This window comes from Chiroxiphia lanceolata, chromosome 2, assembly GCF_009829145.1.
Source record: "Chiroxiphia lanceolata isolate bChiLan1 chromosome 2, bChiLan1.pri, whole genome shotgun sequence".
Taxonomy (NCBI): Eukaryota; Metazoa; Chordata; class Aves; order Passeriformes; family Pipridae; genus Chiroxiphia; species Chiroxiphia lanceolata.
This window is the reverse complement of record NC_045638.1, coordinates 113,057,036-113,078,108: the sequence shown is the minus strand read 5'-3', so window position 1 is coordinate 113,078,108 and position 21,073 is coordinate 113,057,036. Positions and strand designations below refer to the sequence as shown.

The 21,073-nt window shown below is 49.8% G+C and overlaps 1 long non-coding RNA gene across 1 annotated transcript; it reads left to right on the top strand.

Moving 5' to 3' along the window:
* Window positions 1-520: 520 nt before the first annotated feature.
* Window positions 521-13,462, top strand: LOC116783423. The gene is made up of 4 exons (XR_004355679.1): window positions 521-532; window positions 13,216-13,332; window positions 13,395-13,397; window positions 13,432-13,462. It is a non-coding gene; the product is annotated as an uncharacterized LOC116783423 (long non-coding RNA).
* Window positions 13,463-21,073: the final 7,611 nt, after the last annotated feature.

Below are 21,073 nucleotides of genomic sequence, written 5' to 3'. Positions count from 1 at the left end.
TCTTGGAGGGATCTCCTAAAGCTACCACATCCCACAGCCTTGCGCATCTGTCAGGACTCTCCCCGTTCTCTGTTGCACAGGAGGAGGATGTTCTCCAGGGCAGACCTTCCCTGCAGCACCGTCAGAGGGACAGTGCAGGTGGGCTCCTTTTCCCGGGGATGGTTGTGGAGTGGAAGGTGGGGGTGCAGCCAGGGGTGCCCGGGACTGTCCTGCAGAGCAGGGTCCCTGTGCTCCGGGGTTCTTCGTGCCAGGGCAGGGACTTTGCTGCCTGCCGGGCTCAGGTCTCATGCTGCCTGGGTAGTTGCCCACACTCCTCAGGGAGAAGCTGTCGGTGGGGAAGGGTAATGGGGTAGAGGAGGGGTCACGGAAATGGGGGGAGAGGTCACAGAGTGGGGGAGGGGTCACAGAGTAGGGGAGGGACCGCAGAGTGGGGGAGGAATCATAAAGTGGGGGAGGGACCACAGGGTTGGGGAGCGGCCAAAAAAGTTGGGGAGGGCCACAGAGCGGGGGGAGGGGTCACAGAGTGGGGGGGGTCCACGGGGTGGGGTGGGGGCCCATAAAGTGGGGGAGGGGCTATAAAGCGGTTGGAGGGGTGGAGGGGCCATAAAGTGGGGGAGAGGTCAGAGGAGTGAGGGAGGGGCCATGGTGTTTGGGAGTGGCCATAAAGTTGGGGAAGGGCCACAGAGTGGGGGAGGGGTCACAGAGTGGGGGTGGGGTCAGGGGGCAGGGGAGGGGCCATAGAGTGGGGGAGGGGCCACAGAGTGGGGGAGGAGTCGTAAAGTGGAGGAGGGGCCACAGAATGGGGAGGGGCCATAAAGTGGTGTAGGGGCCACAGGATGGGGGAGGGGTCACAGCCCGGACAGGGAGAGCGTGGCGAGGTGGTGACCCGGGGAGGGGTCAGAGGGTGGGGAAGGGACCTCAATTGATCATGGGGGCCATCGTGGGCAGTGGCGGGGCTGAACCTGGGGGGAACAACCCAAGTTTTCCCAAATTTCTCCTCATTTTTCTAATTTTTCATCCATTTTTCCCAAATTTCACCACTTTTTTCCCAGAATTTCCCACTGTTTTCTCCATGTGTTCCCAAATTTCGCACTTCTTTCCCCAATTTTCCCTCCATTTCCCCCATTTTTGCCAAGCTTCCCCATTTTCCCCAAATTTCCCCATTTTCCCAATTTTTCATTTGTCTTCCCCAAATTTCCCACTTTTTTTCCCCAATTTTTCCCTATTTTCCCCCAATTCCCTCTTTTGTCCCAAATTTCCCCCCATTTTTTCCCACTGAGGAAATTTGGGAAATTTGGAAAACTGGGGGCCCAAAAATCTAGGAAAATGTGGGAAAATGTGGGAAAATGTGGGAAAAATCTGGAGAAAAATCTGGGAAAATGGGGAAAAAAAGGGTGGGGAAATGGGGAAAAAAATGGGGAAAAAAATCCGGGAAAAATATCTGTGAAAACGTGGGAAAATGGGGACAAACTGAGGGAAATTCCTGGAAAAATGTGGGGAAAATCCAGGGTAATGGGGAAAAATGGGGGAAAATATGGTAAATTCTGGGAAAAATGGGGAAAAATCAGGGAAAATGTGGAAAAAATGGGAAAAATCCGGGAAAATGGGGGAAAATCCAGAAAAATGGGGAAAGTCTGGGAAAAATGTTGAAAAAATCTGGGAAAATGTGGGAAAAAATCTGGGAAAATGTGGGAAAAAATCTGGGAAAATGGGGAAAAATGGGAAACGTTGGAAAGTGGGGAAAAATTGTGGGGAAATGTGAGAAAAGTTGGGGAAAAAGGGAAAAAATCTGGGAAAATGTGGAAAAAGATGGGGGAAAATGTGGGAAAAAATGTGGGGGAAAAAGTGGGGAAACTATGGGGGAAAACCCGGGGAAATGGAGAAAAATGGGGAAAAAATCTGGGAAAAATGTGAAAAAAAGTGTGAAAAAAATGTGAAAAAAATCTGGGAAAATGGGGAAAAAAGGGAAAATCCAAAAAATGGGGGAAAAATGGAGGGAAATGGGGAAAAAAATGGGGGAAAATGTGGAAAATGAAGAAAAATGAGGAAAAAAATGCGGAAAAAATGGGGAAAAAAATCTGGGGAAATGGGGAAAAAAATGAGGAAAAAATGTGGGAAAATATGGAAAAAAAACGGAAAATCTGGGAAAATGGGAAAAAATCTGGGAAAATGTGGAAAAAATGTAGGAAAATGGGGAAAAATGGGGGTAATCCGGAAAATATCTTGGAAAAATAAGGAAAATCTGGGAAAATGTGGAAAAAAATGAGGAAAAATGTGGGAAAACTGGGGAAAAATGGGGAAAATCTGGGAAAAATGGGAGAAAATGTGAAAAATGTGGGGAAAATGTGGGAAAAATGGAGGGATAGTCTGATAAAAATGCGGCAAGATGGTGGAAAATTGTAGGGAAAATGGGAAAATGGGGAAAAATGCAGGAAATTCTGTGAAAAATGAGGAAAATTTGGGAAAATGGGGAAAATGGGAAAATGGGGGAAATGGGGAAAATGGGGAAATCTGGAAAATGTGGAAGAAATGGCGGAAATGTGAGAAATCTGGGAAAAGTGGGAAAATGGGAGAAAATCCAGGGAAATGGAGAAAAATGGGAGAAATCCAGGAAATGTGAGAAAAATGTGGGGAAATCCGGAAAACGGAAAAAAACAGGAAAATGAGGAAAAATGAAAAAATCCTGGAAATGTGGAAAATTCAGGAAATTGGGAAATTCTGGGAAAATGGGAGAAAATCTGAAAAAATGTGGGGAAAATGTGGGAAAATCTTGGAAAATGGGAAAAAATCTGGGAAAATGTGGAAAAATAGGGAAAAATGTGACAAATTCTGTGAAAAAGGGGGGGAAATGGAGAAAAATTGGGGAAAAAATCTGGGAAAATGAGGAAAAAACGGGGAAAAATCAGGGAAAATGGAAGAAAAAATCTGGGAAAATGTGGAAAAAATGGGAAATAAATCTGGCAAAATGGGGAAAATGGGGGGAATCTGGGAAAAATGTGTGAAAAATGGGGAAAATTCTGGAAAAAACTGGGGGTAAAAGTGGTGAAAATTGAGGGAAATGGGAAAAATCTGGGAAAATGTGGAAAAATGTGGGGAAAATCCAAAGAAATAGGGAAAAATGTGGAAAAAACGGGAAAAAAATCTGGGAAAATGGGGAAAATCTGGGAAAAATGGGGAAAAATCTGGAAAAACTGGGGGGAAAATGGTGAAAATGGAGGGGAAATGGGAAAAATCTGGGAAAATGTGGACAAAATGTGAGAAAAATCTGCGAAAATGGGGGGAAATCGGGAAAAAATCCGGGAAAATATTGGAAAAACTGGGGAAAAATCTGGGAAAATGGGGGAAAAAATCGGGAAAAAATCTGGGAAAAAATGGGGAGAAAGGAGGAAAATACGGAAAATATGGTGAAAAATCTGGGAAAAAAAATCGGGAAAATGTGGGGAAATGTGGAAAAAAATCTTGGGAAAATGGCGGGGGAAAATGAGGAAAAATCCAGGGAAAATGGGGAAAATGGGGAAAAATGGGGGAAATAATGTGAAAAAATGGGGAAACTGTGGGAAATGGTGGAAATGAGGAAAAATCCAGGAAAATGGGGACAAATTCTGGGGAAATCTGGGAAAATGTGGGAAAAGTGGGGAAAAATCCTGGAAAAATGTGGAAAAAAATCTGGAAAATCTGGAGAAAATCTGGGAAAATGTGGAAAAAATGTGGAAAAAACTCTGGGGAAACCTGAGAAAAATCTGGGAAAATGTGGGAAATGTGGAAAAAAGCTGGGAAAATGTGGAAACAATGGGGGGAAATGTAGGAAAATTCTTGGAAAAATGAGGAAAAATGCAGGAAAATGGGGAAAAGTGGGGGGAAAATCGGGGAAAAATTGGAAAAAAATGGGGAAAAGTGGGAAATTCTGGGGGAAAAATGGGGGGAAAATGGGGAAAAATCTGGGAAAATGGGGTAAAATCTGGGTAAATGTGGGAAAAGTCCCAGAAATTGTGGAAAAATCAGAGAAAATCTGGAGAAAAATCGGGGAAAATGTGGAAAAATATGGGAAAACGGGGAAAAATGGGGAAAAAAAAGTGGGAAATTCTTGTGAAAAGTGGGAAAAAGCAAAATCTGGGAAAATGTGGAAAAAAATGGGGAAAAATGTGGGAAAATGGGGAAAACCAGGGAAAAAACTGGAAAATCTGGGAAAATGGAGAAAAATCTGGAAAAATGTGGAAAAAATGGGAAAAAAATGGGGAAAAATCTGGTAAAATGTGGGAAAAAAGTGGAAAAATGGGAAAAACCTGGAAAAATGTGAAAAAAATGGGAAAAATCCAGCAAAATGTGGAAAAAATCTGGGAAAATGGGAAAAAATCTGGGAAAATCCGGGACAATGGGAAAGAAATGGGAAATTCCGAGAAAATGGAGGAAAATGGGGAAAAATCTGGGAAAATGGGGTAAAAATGGGGGAAATCGGGGAAAATGGGGAAAAAATGGGGAAAAATCTGGGAAAATGGGGAAAAAAATGGGAAAAAATCTGGGAAAATCTGGGAAAAAAGGAAAAAAATCTGGGAAAATTGGGAAAAATCTGGGACAATGGGGGAAAATGGGGAAAAATTCAGGAAAATGTGGAAAAATGGGGGAAAATCTGGGAAAAATGGGGAAAAATCTGGGAAAATGGGGAGAAAATCTGGGAAAATGTGGAAAAATGTGGAAAAAATGGGGGAAAATGTGGAAAAACTGGGTTAAACTGGGAGGAACTGGGAGAAACTGGGCCAGAGGAAAAGGGTCGTTGCCACGGAAATGTGAGCCCGCCCCTCCCCCACCCAACCCAGGGCCTGCGGGGGGGACCTGGGTTAAACTGGGTCATACTGGGAGGCACTGGGCAGGACACTGGGAGTTACTGGGAGCTACTGGGAGCTCCTGGGGGGGTCACTGGGGTTACTGGGAGTTACTGGGAGCTACTGGGGGGGTTACTGGTAGGGGAGGTTACTGAGGGTGGGGGAGGGGCAGGAGAGGACCTCAAGGGTGGGGGAGGGGCAGGGAGGGACCTCGAAGGTGGGGAGGGGCAGACGGGTCCCTGACGGGTGGGGGAGGAGCCCTGAGGGTCCCTAAGTGTGGGGGAGAGGGAGAAGGGTCCCCGAGGTTGGGGGAGGGGCAGGAGGGTGCCTGAGGGTGGAGGAGGAGCAGGAGAGGACCACAGGGGTGGGGGAGGGGCAGAAGTGTCCCTAGGGTGGGGGAGGGGCAGGAGGTTCCCTGGGGGTGGGGGAGGGGCAGGAGGGTCCCTGAGGGCGGAAAAGGGGTAGGAGAGTCTCTGAGGGTTAGGGAGGGGCAGGAGGGTTCATGAGGGTGGGGGAGGGGCAGGAGGAGGTTACCCCAAGGGTGGGGGAGGGGCAGGAGGGACCCCAAGAGTGGGGGAGGGGCAGGAGGGTCCTGAGCGTGGGGGAGGGGTAGGGAGGGACCCCTAGGGTGGGGGAGGGACCGTGAGGGTTCCTGAGGGTGGGGGAAAGGCAGGAAGTTCCCCAAGAGAGTGGGAGAGGCAGGGGAGTCTCTGAGGGTGGGGGAAGAGCCCTGAGGGTCCCTGAGGGTGGGGGAGGGGCCGGGAAGGCCCCTGAAGGTGGGGGAGGGTCAGGGAGGGCGCCCGAAAGTGGGGGAAAGGCAGGAGGTTGCTTGAGGGTGGGGGAAGGGTAGGAGGGGACTGCAAGGTTTGGGGAGGGGCAGGAGAAGACTCTAAGGGTGGGAGAGGTGCCCTGAGGGTCTCTGAAGGTGGGGGAGGGGCAAGACAGACCCTGAGGGTGGAGGAGGGGCAGGAGGAGACCCCGAGGGTGGAGGAGGGGGGGGGAAAGGCCTTGGAGGGGTCCTTAAAGGTGGGGGGAGGGGCTGAAGGTGGGTCCCTCCTTGGGAGGGGACACGCTCACACAAAAACCAGTAGGTCCCAGTTGAGTTCTGCCTTAACTGGTCCTTACTGGTCCCACCACCCCCTTCCCCATTCCAGTGACCCAACTGGTTTATACTGGTTGGGACTGGTTAACCGGACTATACCAGTCCATACTCGTCTATACCGGTTTATACTGGTCTGTACTGGTCTGATCTTGACGGAGATGCTGAAGTGGCCCCAACCCCTTAACTGGTCCTTACTGGTTCCACCGCCCCGCTCCCCATTCCAGTGACCCATACTGGTCCATACTGGTCCATACTGGTCCATACTGGTTTATACTGGTCTATACTGGTCTGACCTTGATGGAGATGCTGAAGTGCCTCCAACCCCCTTAACTGGTCCTTACTGGTCCCACCGCCCTATTCCCCATTCAGGGACCCGTACTGGTTTATACTGGTTTATACTGGTTTATTCTGGTCTATCCTGGTTTATTACCCCCATCAATACTAGACGATGCCCGCAGTATAAAGGCATCAACCCCTCCCAGGCCGTCCAGGAGCCCTCAAATCCCATCCCGGTCCCACAGGACACTCCCAACTTCCCCTCAAACCCTCCGAGGCCCCCAGACTGACTCCCACACCCAGAAAGTTGTTGTTCCTCATGGAGTGCCCAGTGTGGCCGTCCAACTGTACCACAAAGCAAAAGATTCCAGGCTTTCTTTCCTGGGGATAAGGGCTGTTGCTTCCTGTTTTCAGCCCCGCCTCTAAATGCCAGCCCTACTCCCAAAATTGCATACGGATGAAGATTCCTTCCACACCAGAGGTGTCAGCAGAGAAAGCTCTTGCTGCCCAAGGAGTCTGCAGGCTGATACACCAACTGCACTACAAAGTCAATGCTTCCGGTCTTTCTATCCTGGGGATAAGGGCTGCTGTTTCCTGTTTTCAACCCTGCATCCCAACTGCCAGCCCAACACCCAGAATTGCGTCTGGACAAAGATTCCTCCCACACCGATGGTGCCAACACAGAAAGCTACTGCGACCCAACGAGTCTCCATGCTGGCAAACCCACTGCAATGAAAAGCAAAAACTTCCAGTCTTTCCTGGGGATAAGGTCTGTTCTTTCAACTCTGCCCTCCAAATGCCAGCCAGACGCCCAAAATTGCATACGGATGAGCATTACTTCCACATCAAAGGTGCCAACACAGAAATCTCTTGCTGCCCACAGAGTCTCCAGGCAGACATACCAACTGCACCACAAAGCCATAGCTTCCAGTCTTTTTTTCCTGGCCATAAGGACTGTTGTTTCCTGTTTTCAGCCCCACCTCCTAAATGCCAGCCCTACTCCCAAAATTGCATACGGACGAAGATCCTGCCACGCCAAAGGTGCCAACACAGAAAGCTATTGCTGCCCAACGAATCTCCATGCTTATAAACCCACTGCACCACAAAGCCAAAGGTTCCAGGCTTTCTTTCCTGGCATAAGGGCTGTTGTTTCCTGTTTTCAGCCCGGCCTCCCAAATGCCAGGCAGACGCCTAAAGTTGCGTACGGACAAAGTTTTTTCCCACACAAAGGTACCAGCAAAGGAAGCTCTTGCTACCCAAGGAGTCTAGGGGCAGACAAACCCACTGCACCACAAAGCAAAAGCTTACAGTCTTTCTTTCCTGGTCATAAGGGCTGTGGTTTCCTGTTTTCACTCTCACCTCTCAACTGCAAACTGGACTCCCAAAATTGCATATGGATGAAAATTCCTCCCACACTAAATATGCAAGCACAGAAAACTATTGCTGCCCATGGAATCTCTAGGCTAGCAAAACAACTGCAACAAAAAATCAAAGCTTCCAGGTTTTCTTTCCTGGCCATAAGGGCTGTGGTTTCCTGTTTTCAGTCCTGCCTCCCAACTGCCAGCCCTACTCCCAAAACTGCATACGGACAGAGATTCCTCCCACACCAAAGGTACCAACATAGAAAACTCTTGCTTACCCAAGGAGTCTCCAGGCTGGCAAACCAACTGCAACAAATTCAAAAGCTTCCAGTCCTTCTTTCCTGAGGATAAGGGCTACTGTTTCTTGCTTTCAACCCCGCCTCCCAATTGCCAGCCATACTCCCAAAACTGCGCACGGACGAAGATTCCTCCCACACCAGTGGTGCCAGCACAGAAAGATCGTGCTGCCCATGGAGTATTCAGGCATGTAAACCAACTGCAGTAAAAAGCAAAAGCTTCCAGGCCTTCTTTCTTGTGCATAAGGGCTGTTGTTTCTTCTTTTCAGCCCTGCCTCCCAAATGCCAGCCAGACTCCCAAAATTTCGTATGGAGTATGATTCCTCCCACATCAAAGGTACCAGCACAGAAATCTCTCACTGCTCCTACAGTCCCCAGCCTGGTCCACCAACTGCACCACAAAACCAAAGCTTCACGGTTTTCTTTCCCAAGGGTAAGGGGTGCTATTTTCTGTTTTCAGCCCCACCTCCTGAATGCCAGTCACACTCACAAAATTTCATTCGGACAAAGATTCCTCCCACAGGAAAATTGCCAGCACAGAAAGCTCTTGCTGCCCAAGGAGTCTCCAGGATGACAAACCCACTGCACCACAAAACAAAAGTTTACAGAATTTCTTTCCTGGCGATAAGGGCTGTTTTTTCCTGTTTCCAACCCCACCACCCAATTCCCAGGCAGACGCGCAAAGTTGCATATGCACGAAGATTCCTCCCACACCAAAGGTGCTAACACAGAAAACTCTTGCTGCCCAAAGAGTCTCCAAGCTGACACACCAACTGCACCACAAAACCAAAGCTTATACGTCTGCTGTTTCCTGTTTACAACCCTGCCTCCAAACTGCCAGCCCTAGTCCCAGAATTGCATATGGAAGAAGATTCCTCCCAGAAGAAAGGTGCCAGCACAGAAAATTCGTGCTGCCCAAGGAGTCTCCAGGCTGACAAACCCACTACACCCAAAAAACAAAGTTTCCTCTCTTTCTATCCTGGTATAGGGGCAGTTGTTTCCTGTTTTCAGTCCCACCTCCCAACTACCATCCTTACTTCCAAATTTGCATACGGACGAAAATTCCTCCCAGATAAAAGGTGGCAGTACAGAAAGATCTTGCTGCTCATAAAGTGTCCAGCCTGGCCCTACAACTGCACTACAAAACCAAAGCTTCCAGTCTTTCTTTCCTGGTCATAAGGGTTATTGTTTCCTGTTTTCAGTCCCACCTCCCAAATACCAGCCCGACTGACAAAATTGCATTCGGACAAAGATTCCACACAGAACAAAGGTGATAATTCAGAAAGCTCTTGCTACCCAAGGAGTCTGCAGGCTGATAAACCAACTTCACCACAAAGTCAAAATTTCCAGGCTTTCTTTCCTGGCCATAAGGGCTGTTTTTTCCGTTTTTCATCCCTGCCTCCAGTGTCAACCCGACTCCCTGAATTGCATATGGACAAAGATTCCTCTCAGATCAAAGGTACCAGCACAGAAAGCTCTTACTGCCCAAGGCGTCTTCCTACTGACAAACACACTGCACCATAAAGCAAAAATTTACAGGCTTTCCTTCTTGGAGATAAAGGCTGTTTTTTCCTGTTTTCAGCCCAGCCCCCCAAATGCCAGCCCGACTCTCAAAATTGCATATGTACCAAGATTTTTCCGATATCAAAGGTGCCAGCACAGAAAACTTTTGCTGATAATGGAGTCCCCAGGTTGACACACACACTGCACCACAAAACCAAAGCTTCTAGTCTTTCTTTCCTGGCGATAAAAGGCTGTTGTTTCCTGTTTCCAGCCCCACCTCCCAAATGCCAGCCCTACCCCCAAAACTGCATATGGACGAAGATTCCTCCCACACCAAAGGTACAACACAGAAGTGTCTTGTTACCCAAGGAGTCTCCAGGCTGACAAACACACTGTACTACAAAGTCAAAGCTTACAGTCTTTCTTTCCTGGGAGGTAGGGCTGGAAAGAGGAAACAACATCTTTTATCCCCAGGAAAGAAAGCCTGGAAACTTTGGCTTTTTGTTGAAATGTGTTTGTCAGCCTGGAGACTCTTTGGGCAGCAAGACCTTTCTGTGCTGGCATCTTTGGTGTGGGAAAAATCATTGTCCTTATGCAATTTTGGGTATCTGGCTGGCATTTGAGAGACAGGGCTTAAAACAGAAAACAGCAGCCCTTATCCCCAGTAAAGAAAGACAGGTAGCTTTGACTTTGTGGTGCAGTTGGTGTGTCAGCCTGGGGACTCCTTGGGCAGCAATAGGTTTCTCTGCTGGCACCTTTGATGTGGGAGGAATCTTCATCCGTATGCAATTTTGGGCGTCTGGCTGGCAGTTGGGAGCTGGGGCTGAAAAGCGAAAACATCAACCCTTCTCACCAGGAAAGAAAACCTGGAAGCTTTGGCTTTGTGGTGCGGTTGGTTTGTCAGCCTGGAGATTCCATGGGCAGCAAGAGCTTTCTGTGCTATCACCTTTGTTTTGTGAGGAATCTTTTTCCACATGCAGTTTTGGAAGTCGGGTTGGCAATTGGGAGGCGGGGCTGAAATAAGGAAAAAAACAGCCCTTCTCACCAGGAAAGAAAGCCTGGAAGCTTTGGCTTTTTGGTGCAGTTGGTGGGCCAGACTGCAAAGTCTGTGAGTAACAAGAGCTTTCTCTGCTGCTACCTTTGATCTGGGAGGAATATTTTGAGAGTCTGGCTGGAAGTTCAGAGGCAGGGCTGTAAACAGAAAACAACAGCCCTTATGGCAAGGAAAGAAAGACTGGAAGCTTTGGCCTCTTGTTGCAGTTGTTTTTCAGCATGAAGACTCTTTGGGCAGCAAGAGATTTCTGTGTTGGTACCTTTGGTGCGGGAGGAATCTTCGTCCATATGCAACTTTGTGAGTCTGACTGGCATTTGGAGGGCAGGGTTGAAAGAACAACCCTTATGGCCAGGAAAGAAAGCCTGTAACTTTTGCTTTGTGGTGCAGTGGGTTTGTCAGTATGTAGACTACTTGGGTATCAAGAGCTTTCTGAGCTATCACCTCTTTTTTGTGATGACTCTTTGTCCGAATGCAATTTTGTGAGTGTGGCTGGCATTCGGGATGTTGGTCTGAAAACAGGAAATAGCAACTCATACATACCCTTGGAAAAGAAAGACTGGAACCTTCGGCTTTGTGGTGCGGTTGGTGTGTTAGCCTGGGGACTCCATGATCAGCAAGAACTTTCTATGCTGACTCCTTTAATGTGGGAGAAATCTTCGTCTGTATGCAATTTTGGGCGTCTGGCTGGCATTTGGGAGGCCGGGCTGAAAACAGAAAACAACAGTCCTTATTGCCTGGAAAGAAAGCCTGTAAACTTTTGGTCTGTGGTACAGTGGGTTTGTCAGCCTGGAGACTCCTTGGGCAGCAAGAGCTTTCTGTGTTGGCACCATTGGTGTGGGAGGAATCTTTGTCCGAATGCAATGTTGGGAGTCTTTCGCATTTGGGAGGCAGGACTGAAAATAGGAAACAGCAGCCCTTATCCCCAGGATAGAAAGACTGGAAGCGTTGGCTTTGTAGTGCGGTTGGTGTATCAGCCTGCAGACTCCTTGGGCAACAAGAGCTTTCTCTGCTGACACCTCTGGTGTGGGAGGACTCTTCATCCGTATGCAATTTTAGGAGTAGGACTGGCATTTAGAGGCGGGGTTGAAAACAGGAAGCAACAGCCCTTATCCCCAGGAAAGAAAGCCTGGAATCTTTTGCTTTGTGGTGCAGTTGGATGGCTGCACTGGGCACTCCATGGGCAACAAGAGCTTTCTGGGTGTGGGAGTCAGTCTGGGGGCCTCGGAGGGTTTGAGGGGAAGTTGGGAGTGTCCTGTGGGACTGGAATGGGATTTGAGGGCTCCTGGAGGGGCTGGGAGGGATTGATGCCTTTATACTGCGGGCATCGTCTAGTATTGATGGGGGTAATTGGTGAGCTGACTGTTTCATAATCATCCAAATTTTAACATACAAGATGATTATTAGAATAAAAAGCAAAAAGGTAATATCAACAAAACAGTAACAGGGTGAAGGTCTTGGTTGAAGACTCTGGTTACTTCTTTTTCTCCAGTGATTTTAACTCCTTTTTGTCTGGGTTTTAATGCCAGCTCTGGTATTTTGCTGTGAACCTTGCATCCCCATATCCATTGGAAATTGTATTAACTGTTGATGAGAACCAACTGGAATCGCAAGGTATGTGATATCTGGATAGGATTTCACTGTCTGGCTTTTAATTTGTCCAGGCTTATCGCCATAAGGCTTCTGCTCTTTAGCCACTTGAATCAGATTGAATTGAGTTGTTTTCCGGGTCGGGTTCTCTTGTTGAGTCCAAGGTTTTTAGTGGATTCAGTTTCAGGCACAAAGGAGTTTGAGGGAGGTAAAGAATAATTTTCCCTTTGTTCATTGTCACGGGGGTCACTCACTCTATTTTCATGAATGTGAGGAAAGCTGGGAGACTGTAGGAACATCAGTTGAACTTCAAAGTCTCCTGGTTTCTTTCTCTCCTCAGACTTAGAATCAGGGTTCTCTGTGGTTTCCCAAGTCTCAAGGTCAGGGCAAGACACTGGTTTATGAAGTTGCCTGACCAACCCAGGAGCCTGGTTTTTTTAGCAAGTTTTCTCTCTGTGCTCTGGTGCAACAAGACTTTGAAGGTGGTCAACCTCAGTTTGAAGTAGCTCATTTTTAGCAACAAGTTTATCCGATTTTTCTCCTGTTTCCCTCTCAAAGGCTAACGATGACTTCAACACCACATTTTCTGATTTCAAAACAGTAGACTCAACATCAGAAATCCATTCATGACTTCCCTGTCAGCACTCCATCCGAATGTCTGTGCACTCACTTTGGCCTGAGAGAAAGCTGCCTGTTTGCAGGGCACTGACAGGGCAACTTTTCTTTTTGCAGGTGGAAAAGGGCAGATAAAGAAAAATCAGATGGGTCCGGCAGAAGTGATGCTGCTTCTGTCAAAAGCAGAGCAGAGGCCGAAAGCACATTAGGAAGCTGCTTGCAGAAGCAACTGTGCATTCCAAGTTACAGCTCAGGAGTCTCAGTGACTTGTCCAACACGAGATCTCCTTTTCCATTTCTCAACCCCCAGATTCCTCAGGAGTAGGAAACTGAGAACACTGTCTCAGAAAAGCTCCTTTCCTTCCTAATAATTGTGCTTTGCCCTTCCCATTTTACAGGGCTCTCGGAAACATGTTGGTGTGATCTGGATCTGGGAGCAGCCCTGACCTCACACAGCACTCATCCAATGGCAGGAAGACCCTGCCTGGTTCCTGCTGGGGTTCTCGCCACCACCGACCCAGTATGGGTCACTGGAATGGGGAGCAGGGCAGTTGGACCAGTTAAGGGGGTTGGCGGCACTTCAGCATTACCATCAAGATCAGACCAGTACAGACCAATACAGACCAGTATAGATCAGTATAGACCGGTATAGACCAGTATAAACCAGTATGGACCAGTATAGACCAGTATAAACCAGGATAGACCAGAATAAACCAGTAGTAACCAGTACGGGTCACTGGAATGGGGAATAGGGCTGTGGGACCAGTAAGGACCAGTTAAGGGGGTTGGAGGCACTTCATCATGTCCATCAAGGTCAGACCAGTACAGACCAGTATAAACCAGTATAGAGGTATCCTTCCCAGGTAGATGAAGAAGGACAACGGAGAAGCCACAGAGGCAGAGGAGATGTGTTCTCCGAGGAAGCTGCAAGCAGCCCAGAGAGCTGAGGACAGCACGGGAAGATGTGAAAGGTGCAGCAGAAAAGAAGTCCCGGCGCTCCCAGAAGCCCAGCAGTGGGTGTGCAGCAGAGCAGGCGATTGCAACTGGGGAGGGGAGGACTGAACTGTGAGCTGACCGGGAACAGCCCCTGCCCATGAGTGAAGCCCTAGAGCCAGGCAATGCTCAGAATGCCATCGGCTGAGGGAGCCAGAGGGGCTGGTGCTGGAGGGAGAGAGAAACCCAAAGAGAGTAGTTCAGGCACAGAAAGAAGAGTTAATTTCTCTGCCCTCCTGCTTCCTTTACTCCCTAAGAGAGTCGTTTCTGGCAGCTCTCTTCTCTGGACAGGGTGGTGATTTCTGACCCTCTCAGCAAAGAGGAAAGTTGGTCTCAAAACGAATTTGGGTATCTCCTCCTCACTTTCTGCCTGGGCCACCTCCTCTCTATATCCCGGTTTTTCATCAATGCATCTTTTTTCTTCCTCCCAGAAACACTCAACAGCCTTTTCAGGCAGCGTGGGGAAGGAAATACCACTGAATAGAGAAAAATCGTTGCAATCTCGTACTTGTTCTCTTGCATATGTTCACTCCAAACGATCTTACTTCTCTAAGGAAATTAGGAGAGAAAGAAGAAAAAGACTTCTCACTCTCTTCTCTCCCCTTCAACCTCTCTCCCTCTCCCTCTGTCTTCTCATCCACATGCTGCCACCACAACACATATCGGTTCTCTCTGCAGTCACAAATTTCTCCTTTTTTAAAGAAAATAAGCAGATCCTTTCAAAGCTGCCCCCAGGCCCAACAAGCTCTCCTCTCATTAACGTTAATTACGCGCCCCATTCTGCCTCCAGTCTGCCTCTGGCACGACTTCCCGTTTTCCCCACACTGGCCATATATTCAAATCTCCTTTTTTGCAAGATCAGCATTGTGGGATCTCAGGGAATGAGGAAATCGGGATTGAGGAACCCTCAGAGACGGGAAAGAGGATGAACTTTTTACTCTGCCATTGATCACCCCTCAACCTAATGTGGATGTATTGGTTCCAGCACATCCAGTTCAGGTGTGACAGGCAGTTCCCTGGTCCTCTGAGCAAGAGGAGTAGGAGGAGGGACACAGTAGAGTTCACTTATGGACACTGCATCTCCACGAAATCCAAAGCAGGCGGGAGATGCCACACCAGGTCCGAGGTTTCTCTGGGGTAGGTGCTTCTCCCATGCACTGCCTCACCATTACACTGGTGCCACAGCCACCGACAAAAAGACCAGTGGTATTTGTCCCCAACAGAAGTGCTCCTACTGCCAGCAGGGATGCTCCCCGGAACGGGCAAGGAGAGGCTGAGCACAGCGTGCTGAGCCCGGAGGGATGTTCTGCCTCTCGTGCCCTTCGACCATTCTCACAAGCGCGTGACCTGGAGGACAGTTCAGGAGTCTCCACGTACCAAAAGAGGAGGGATGTGAGGGAAGAGACAATGGCGGTGAAAGGAGCTCATGGTCTGTCGATCCACCTCTCTTTCCCGGACTCATCTCTCCAGCAAATACTAATGGACAGAGAGCTGCGGGCGAAAACAGGACAGCAACCGGTTTCGGGAGATTGTCTTTCAACCTTCCTCTGCTTCTCCCGGCCCCGTCATGGGGACGCGGTGCTGTAGAGAGGATGTGACCAAGGCAGGTCACCCACCGGGCTGGGTGGCTGCGGTGCGGTTTGGTATCGGGGAGCTCAAGCTCTTCCCTCACATCCCTCCTCTTTTGGTACGTGGAGACTCCTGAATTGTCTTCCAGGTCACGCTCTTGTGAGAATGGTCGAGGGCCACGAGAGGCAGAAACATCCCTCCGGGCTCAGCACGCTGTGCTCAGTCTCTCCTTGCCGTTCCGGGGAGCATCCCTGCTGGCAGTAGGAGCACTTCTGTTGGGGACAAATACCACTGGTCTTTTTGTCGGTGGCTGTGGCACCAGTGTAACGGTGAGGCAGTGCATGGGAGAAGCACCTACCCCAGAGAAAGCTCGGACGTGGCGTGGCATCTCCCACCTGCTTTGGATTTCATGGAGATGCAGTCTCCGTAAGTGAACTCTGCTGTGTCCCTCCTCCTACTCCTCTTGCTCAGAGGACCAGGGAACTGCCTGTCACACCTGAACTGGATGTGTTGGAACCAATACATCCACATTAGGTTGAGGGGCGATCAATGGCAGAGTAAAAAGTTCATTCTCTTTCCCGTCTCTGAGGGTTCCTCAATCCCGATTTCCTCATTCCCTGAGATCCCACAATGCTGATCTTGCAAAAAAGGAGATTTGAATATATGGCCAGTGTGGGGGAAAACGGGAAGTCGTGCCAGAGGCAGACTGGAGGTAGAATGGACGCGTAATTAACGTTAATGAGAGGAGAGCTTGTTGGGCCTGGGGGCAGCTTTGAAAGGATCTGCTTATTTTCTTTAAAAAAGGAGAAATTTGTGACTGCAGAGAGAACCGATATGTGTTGTGGTGGCAGCATGTGGATGAGAAGACAGAGGGAGAGGGAGAGAGGTTGAAGGGGAGAGAAGAGAGTGAGAAGTCTTTTTCTTCTTTCTCTCCTAATTTCCTTAGAGAAGTAAGATCGTTTGGAGTGAACATATGCAAGAGAACAAGTACGAGATTGCAACGATTTTCTCTATTCAGTGGTATTTCCTTCCCCACGCTGCCTGAAAAGGCTGTTGAGTGTTTCTGGGAGGAAGAAAAAAGATGCATTGATGAAAAGCCGGGATATAGAGAGGAGGTGGCCCAGGCAGAAAGTGAGGAGGAGATACCCAAATTCGTGTTGAGACCAACTTTCCTCTTTGCTGAGAGGGTCAGAAATCACCACCCTGTCCAGAGAAGAGAGCTGCCAGAAACGACTCTCTTAGGGAGTAAAGGAAGCAGGAGGGCAGAGAAATTAACTCTTCTTTCTGTGCCTGAACTGCTCTCTTTGGGTTTCTCTCTCCCTCCAGCACCAGCCCCTCTGGTTCCCTCAGCCGATGGCATTCTGAGCATTGCCTGGCTCTAGGGCTTCACTCATGGGCAGGGGCTGTTCCCGGTCAGCTCACAGTTCAGTCCTCCCCTCCCCAGTTGCAATCGCTGCTCTGCTGCACACCCACTGCTGGGCTTCTGGGAGCGCCGGGACTTCTTTTCTGCTGCACCTTTCACATCTTCCCGTGCTGTCCTCAGCTCTCTGGGCTGCTTGCAGCTTCCTCGGAGAACACGTCTCCTCTGCCTCTGTGGCTTCTCCGTTGTCCTTCTTCATCTACCTGGGAAGGATACCTCTCTCCCGACTCCCCAGGAGATGAGTCTTGCTTGGCAGCAGCCCACGGTTTCTGGCTGTGCCTTTCTCTGCTGGGAAAATGCACAGTGCGAGAGAGGAACGCGGCTCCAGCAGGGTTGCTGGATATCCCAGCCCCAGCGTTGGCAAGGACAGCATAAACCCCAGGGAATGTGCTGAGGGATGAGCAGGGAACAGGATGACGACCCAGTAGGTGACCGTCACGCACAAACAGGGAGCACAAGGGGCAACCACCACAGTGCTCGCTGCCAGTGGTGGGGCTGGGAGAGCCCTGACCCAGCCATCTGAAAGGGCAGCTGAAGGTCTGTGGACTTGGCAGATGGAGACCCTTACTCCCAACCCCTTCTCTAGATCAACTCCACAGCGATCCCAGGCACCCATCACACCACAGGAAACATACTGTTGCTTTTGTTTACCTCTAAAATGGTGTTTCCACCACAAAAGAGTTAAGATGGAATGATGATAACGGTAAGAGTAACAGCATTTCAGTGGAAGTACTGCACCTCCTCAAGGTGTAAAAGGGGCTTCTAGGCACGTGGAGAGACCTGAGGCTTTCACAGTCTTCCCAGGTGGAAGAGCAGCATCAAGCTCACCCTCCCTATACCTCTGTGCTCCTGACATGCTTCTGCCCTCTTACGTATACGAGATAACACATTTACAGGAAGGTGAGGAGTCTGCATTTGTACTGATAGGATAATGAAGGATGATCCTGCAACCATCCTTCCTGAGCCCAGGGTCACATGGCTGGAGTTCTCTTCTTTCTTACTGCTTTTGTCTCCTCTCTCACCACCTCCAACACTTGGTCTGGTTTGGCTGCTCCTCGCTCCACCGCGCTGTCTGCCTTCACAGCTTCTTCAGCACACGTCCGAGATGTAGCCCTCAGTTCCTTGACGAGGGACACGCCAAGTCTTGCGGAACCTTACTCAGTCTATTCTACACTCAAGGCAAGGTCAGAACCCTCCTCCTATCCAAAGAGAAAGATATTAATGAACCAGAGAATCAGGGTGCAAGGAAACGATGGCTCAGTAAAAGTTAGGGACACACATTGCAGCTGACTGCAGTATGCCCAGACTTGCACTGCCCTGTGCTGTGTAACGTCACTTGGCACACAGGCATTCTCTCACAAGCCTGTACTCTACTTAGGAATGAATCGTCCTGGTTTCATAGGGGCGCTAATTTGCTCCACAGTAGAACCAATTAACCGAGTTGTGTATTTCCAAGACAATCCCCTGAAAGCTCCAAAGACGGCTGTGTCAATGATTCCGCGTCCGCCAGGGCGCAGAGCCGCGTCCCCATGACGGCGCCGGGAGAGCCAGAGGACGGTGGAAAGACGATCTCCCGACACCGGCAGCCGCCTGGCAACTGGAGAGATGAGTACGGGAAAGAGAGGTGGATTGGTGAAGTCACTGAAGTATGGAAAGCCGTGGAATTAAGTCAAGCGAGGAAGAAAAGTAGGAAAGGGGAAGGAGGGACTGTACGAGTTCTCTGAAGGAGAGAGAGTAAATCAAGGAAACAGGAACGGCTAGAAAGAGAAAAGAGCGATGAGTGTTCCGAGGGAACGCTTTATGGAGCAGAGGGAGGGACGGACGGGAGGATAGTTCGGGGGCAGAGCTCTGTGAAGAACCTACCAGGCAGGACGGCAGCCTCGAGGGACCTGTACGGCCACCGCAGCCTCTGCTCCGGCCCCTACGGTCCCCGGCCGCCAGCCCTGCGCACCGAGCAGAACCGCGACCAGTGTCGCCAGCCCAGCTCCCCGCCAGCGCCGCATCCGCGGCCCGGCGTCTCTCTGCCCCCGCCAGCCCCGGTTCTCTACTCCCGGCGGGTTGCCTCCTCTCCGCCTCCTCTCCCTCCTCTGCCTTCCTCTCCCTCTCCTGCCCTCTTCCGACAATTCCGCCCCGCGGCTAAACCCGGCACCGGCGCCCCTCGGGCTCTCTTCGGGTGCGGGGTGGAGGCGGAGGCCAGGCGAGAGCGGCGGCAGCGCGGTGGCGGTCGGGGCTCTGCACCGGCGGTTGGGCCGGGCTGGGTGGTGGCGGTGCGAGTTGGTATAAGTGAGCTCAAGATCGACAGACCATGAGCTCCTTTCACCGCCATTGTCTCTTCCCTCACATCCCGCCTCTGTTGGTACGCGGAGACTTCTGAATTGTCCTCCAGGTCACGCGCTTGTGAGAATGGTCGAGGGGCACGAGAGGCAGAGTATCCCTCCGGGCTCAGCACACCTGAACTGGATGTGCTGGAACCAGCACATCTGCAGCAGGTTGGGGGGCACTCCGAGGAACAATCAAAAAGTTCATTCTCTTTCCCATTGCTGTCACTCAACCTCCGTAGGAGGACATGAAGGAACACCAGGGCAGGGTGTGATCTGTTGCCATGTGCACTGGAAAATTCAGGTCAGCTCCCCAGGGCGTGCATCCGAGAGCTGACAACCAGTGTTGGTTGGCATTCACAATAGAAACACTACTTCCAGCACCGGCTTCTCACCCAGCCCACAGAGGTTCTTTAGCCTTCTCTGGAGAGACACGGAAGGACTAAACAGGCTGTCTCTGTTTGCATTGCACAGACAAGTCTTGAGCACACACCTGGTGTTGGTGCGGGGAGATGACCCTGAGCACGTACAAATGCCATCAGCCTCCTGCGGGAACCATGGAGTTACGTGAGACAAAGAGTGTATTGGTGCCACTTTGCATTTACAGTACTGAACGCTGGCAAAGCCCTGGATGTAGCTCTGGGATGTGTTTCTGTGACCAGAGTTGCCCGTGTCCATCCCTCAGGCCGTGGGGCATCTCTGATAGTGGCAGAGCAGGTGGTACCCCACAAGGGCTGAGGTACATCCAGGCTCCGGGTGTGGCAGCAGAAGCCCCAGAAGATACTGCCCCTGTTACCATGAACTGTCTGTGTGTGTGCAAGGGAAGGACTCGTGTGTCTGAAAAATCCTGGTGTGACCGAGCAGTAAGCCCCTGCCAGGGCACAACTGACTTGGCCAACTGGCCATCCACCAGGACCCCAGAGGCCATTTTCCAGCGTTGCTATGCAGCATGTCATTCCCAGTCCGTCCGTACATCTGGGATTGCCCCATCCCAGGGACAGAATCCGGCAAGTCCCCTTCTTGAATTTCCTCTGGTTGATGATTGCCCAAACCTCTGATTTGAAGTCTCTCTGAAGGACCTCCCTCTTCCATGAGGCACTAGAGTGTCACAATGGCCCCTTGATTCCATGGGAATCTGCAGTGTTCAGTGTTCCATGTGTTTGTTACACGAGGCCCCATATTGTCACAATGGCACTGAAATGAGAGAGGATCTCCTTTCTAAACGACTTAGTAAATCAGAAGCTTTTTCTTAGATAAAAATCCTAATCGACAAAGGGATTTGCTTACTTGGCAGGGTAGTGGTTTTTCTTTTAAGACTACAATTAGTTTTAGGAGAGAGAATGTAGGGGAGACATAGAGACTAAAGTGTATGCCCATCTTCAAGAAATTAGCTTACATGCCTCAGAAAACTTGTTTAAAAAGAGATTGTTCTGCTACGAAGAAAGTCAAACATTGTTTCAACAAACGGGAAGTTCTAAGACACATGTTCTAGCTGGTCCTAGAACATTTAGTTTAGGGGTTAGAGGTCGGATAGGTCAATCAGAGATGCTACGAGGCCTGCTGAGCGAGAGGACCACGCTGCGAAAATGACTGCCCCTCCCAGAAGAAATGGACGCTAGATGGCAGTCTTGCTCCACGAATAAAATCCATGACGCTATTTGACCCCATAGTCATAACAGAATTCTGGACTGCTTGAGAAGAGGACGGTCTTTCAAGGATCACTGTATTTATATTCCGAAATTTATACTGATTCTTCGATTCATGCATGGTAGAGTACCCCCATGAATCCCCAGCTGGCATCTTAAAGAAATGTTCCATCCAGTGGTTTCTGGTTATTGGGTTTAATTCTTTTGGTTTACCCCTTTGATTCCATGAAGTTCCAAAGATATCCCAGGGTTTGTTTAATTCCACGAGGTCCCTTAATTCCCTGGTTTTCTGTAGTTTCCCAGGGAACATTTGCTTCCATGGTGCAGGGCAGTGTCCCGACGACCGCTTGATTCCGTGAGTTCCCCCAGTGTCCCAGCAGTCCTTTGGTTCCATGAGACCCTGCAATGTTGCAGTGGGTTGACCTTGCCTGGATGCCAGGTGCCCACCAAGCCGCTCTATCACTGCCCTACCCAGCCAGACAGGAGAGACAGAATAAGATGGAAAATTACTTCT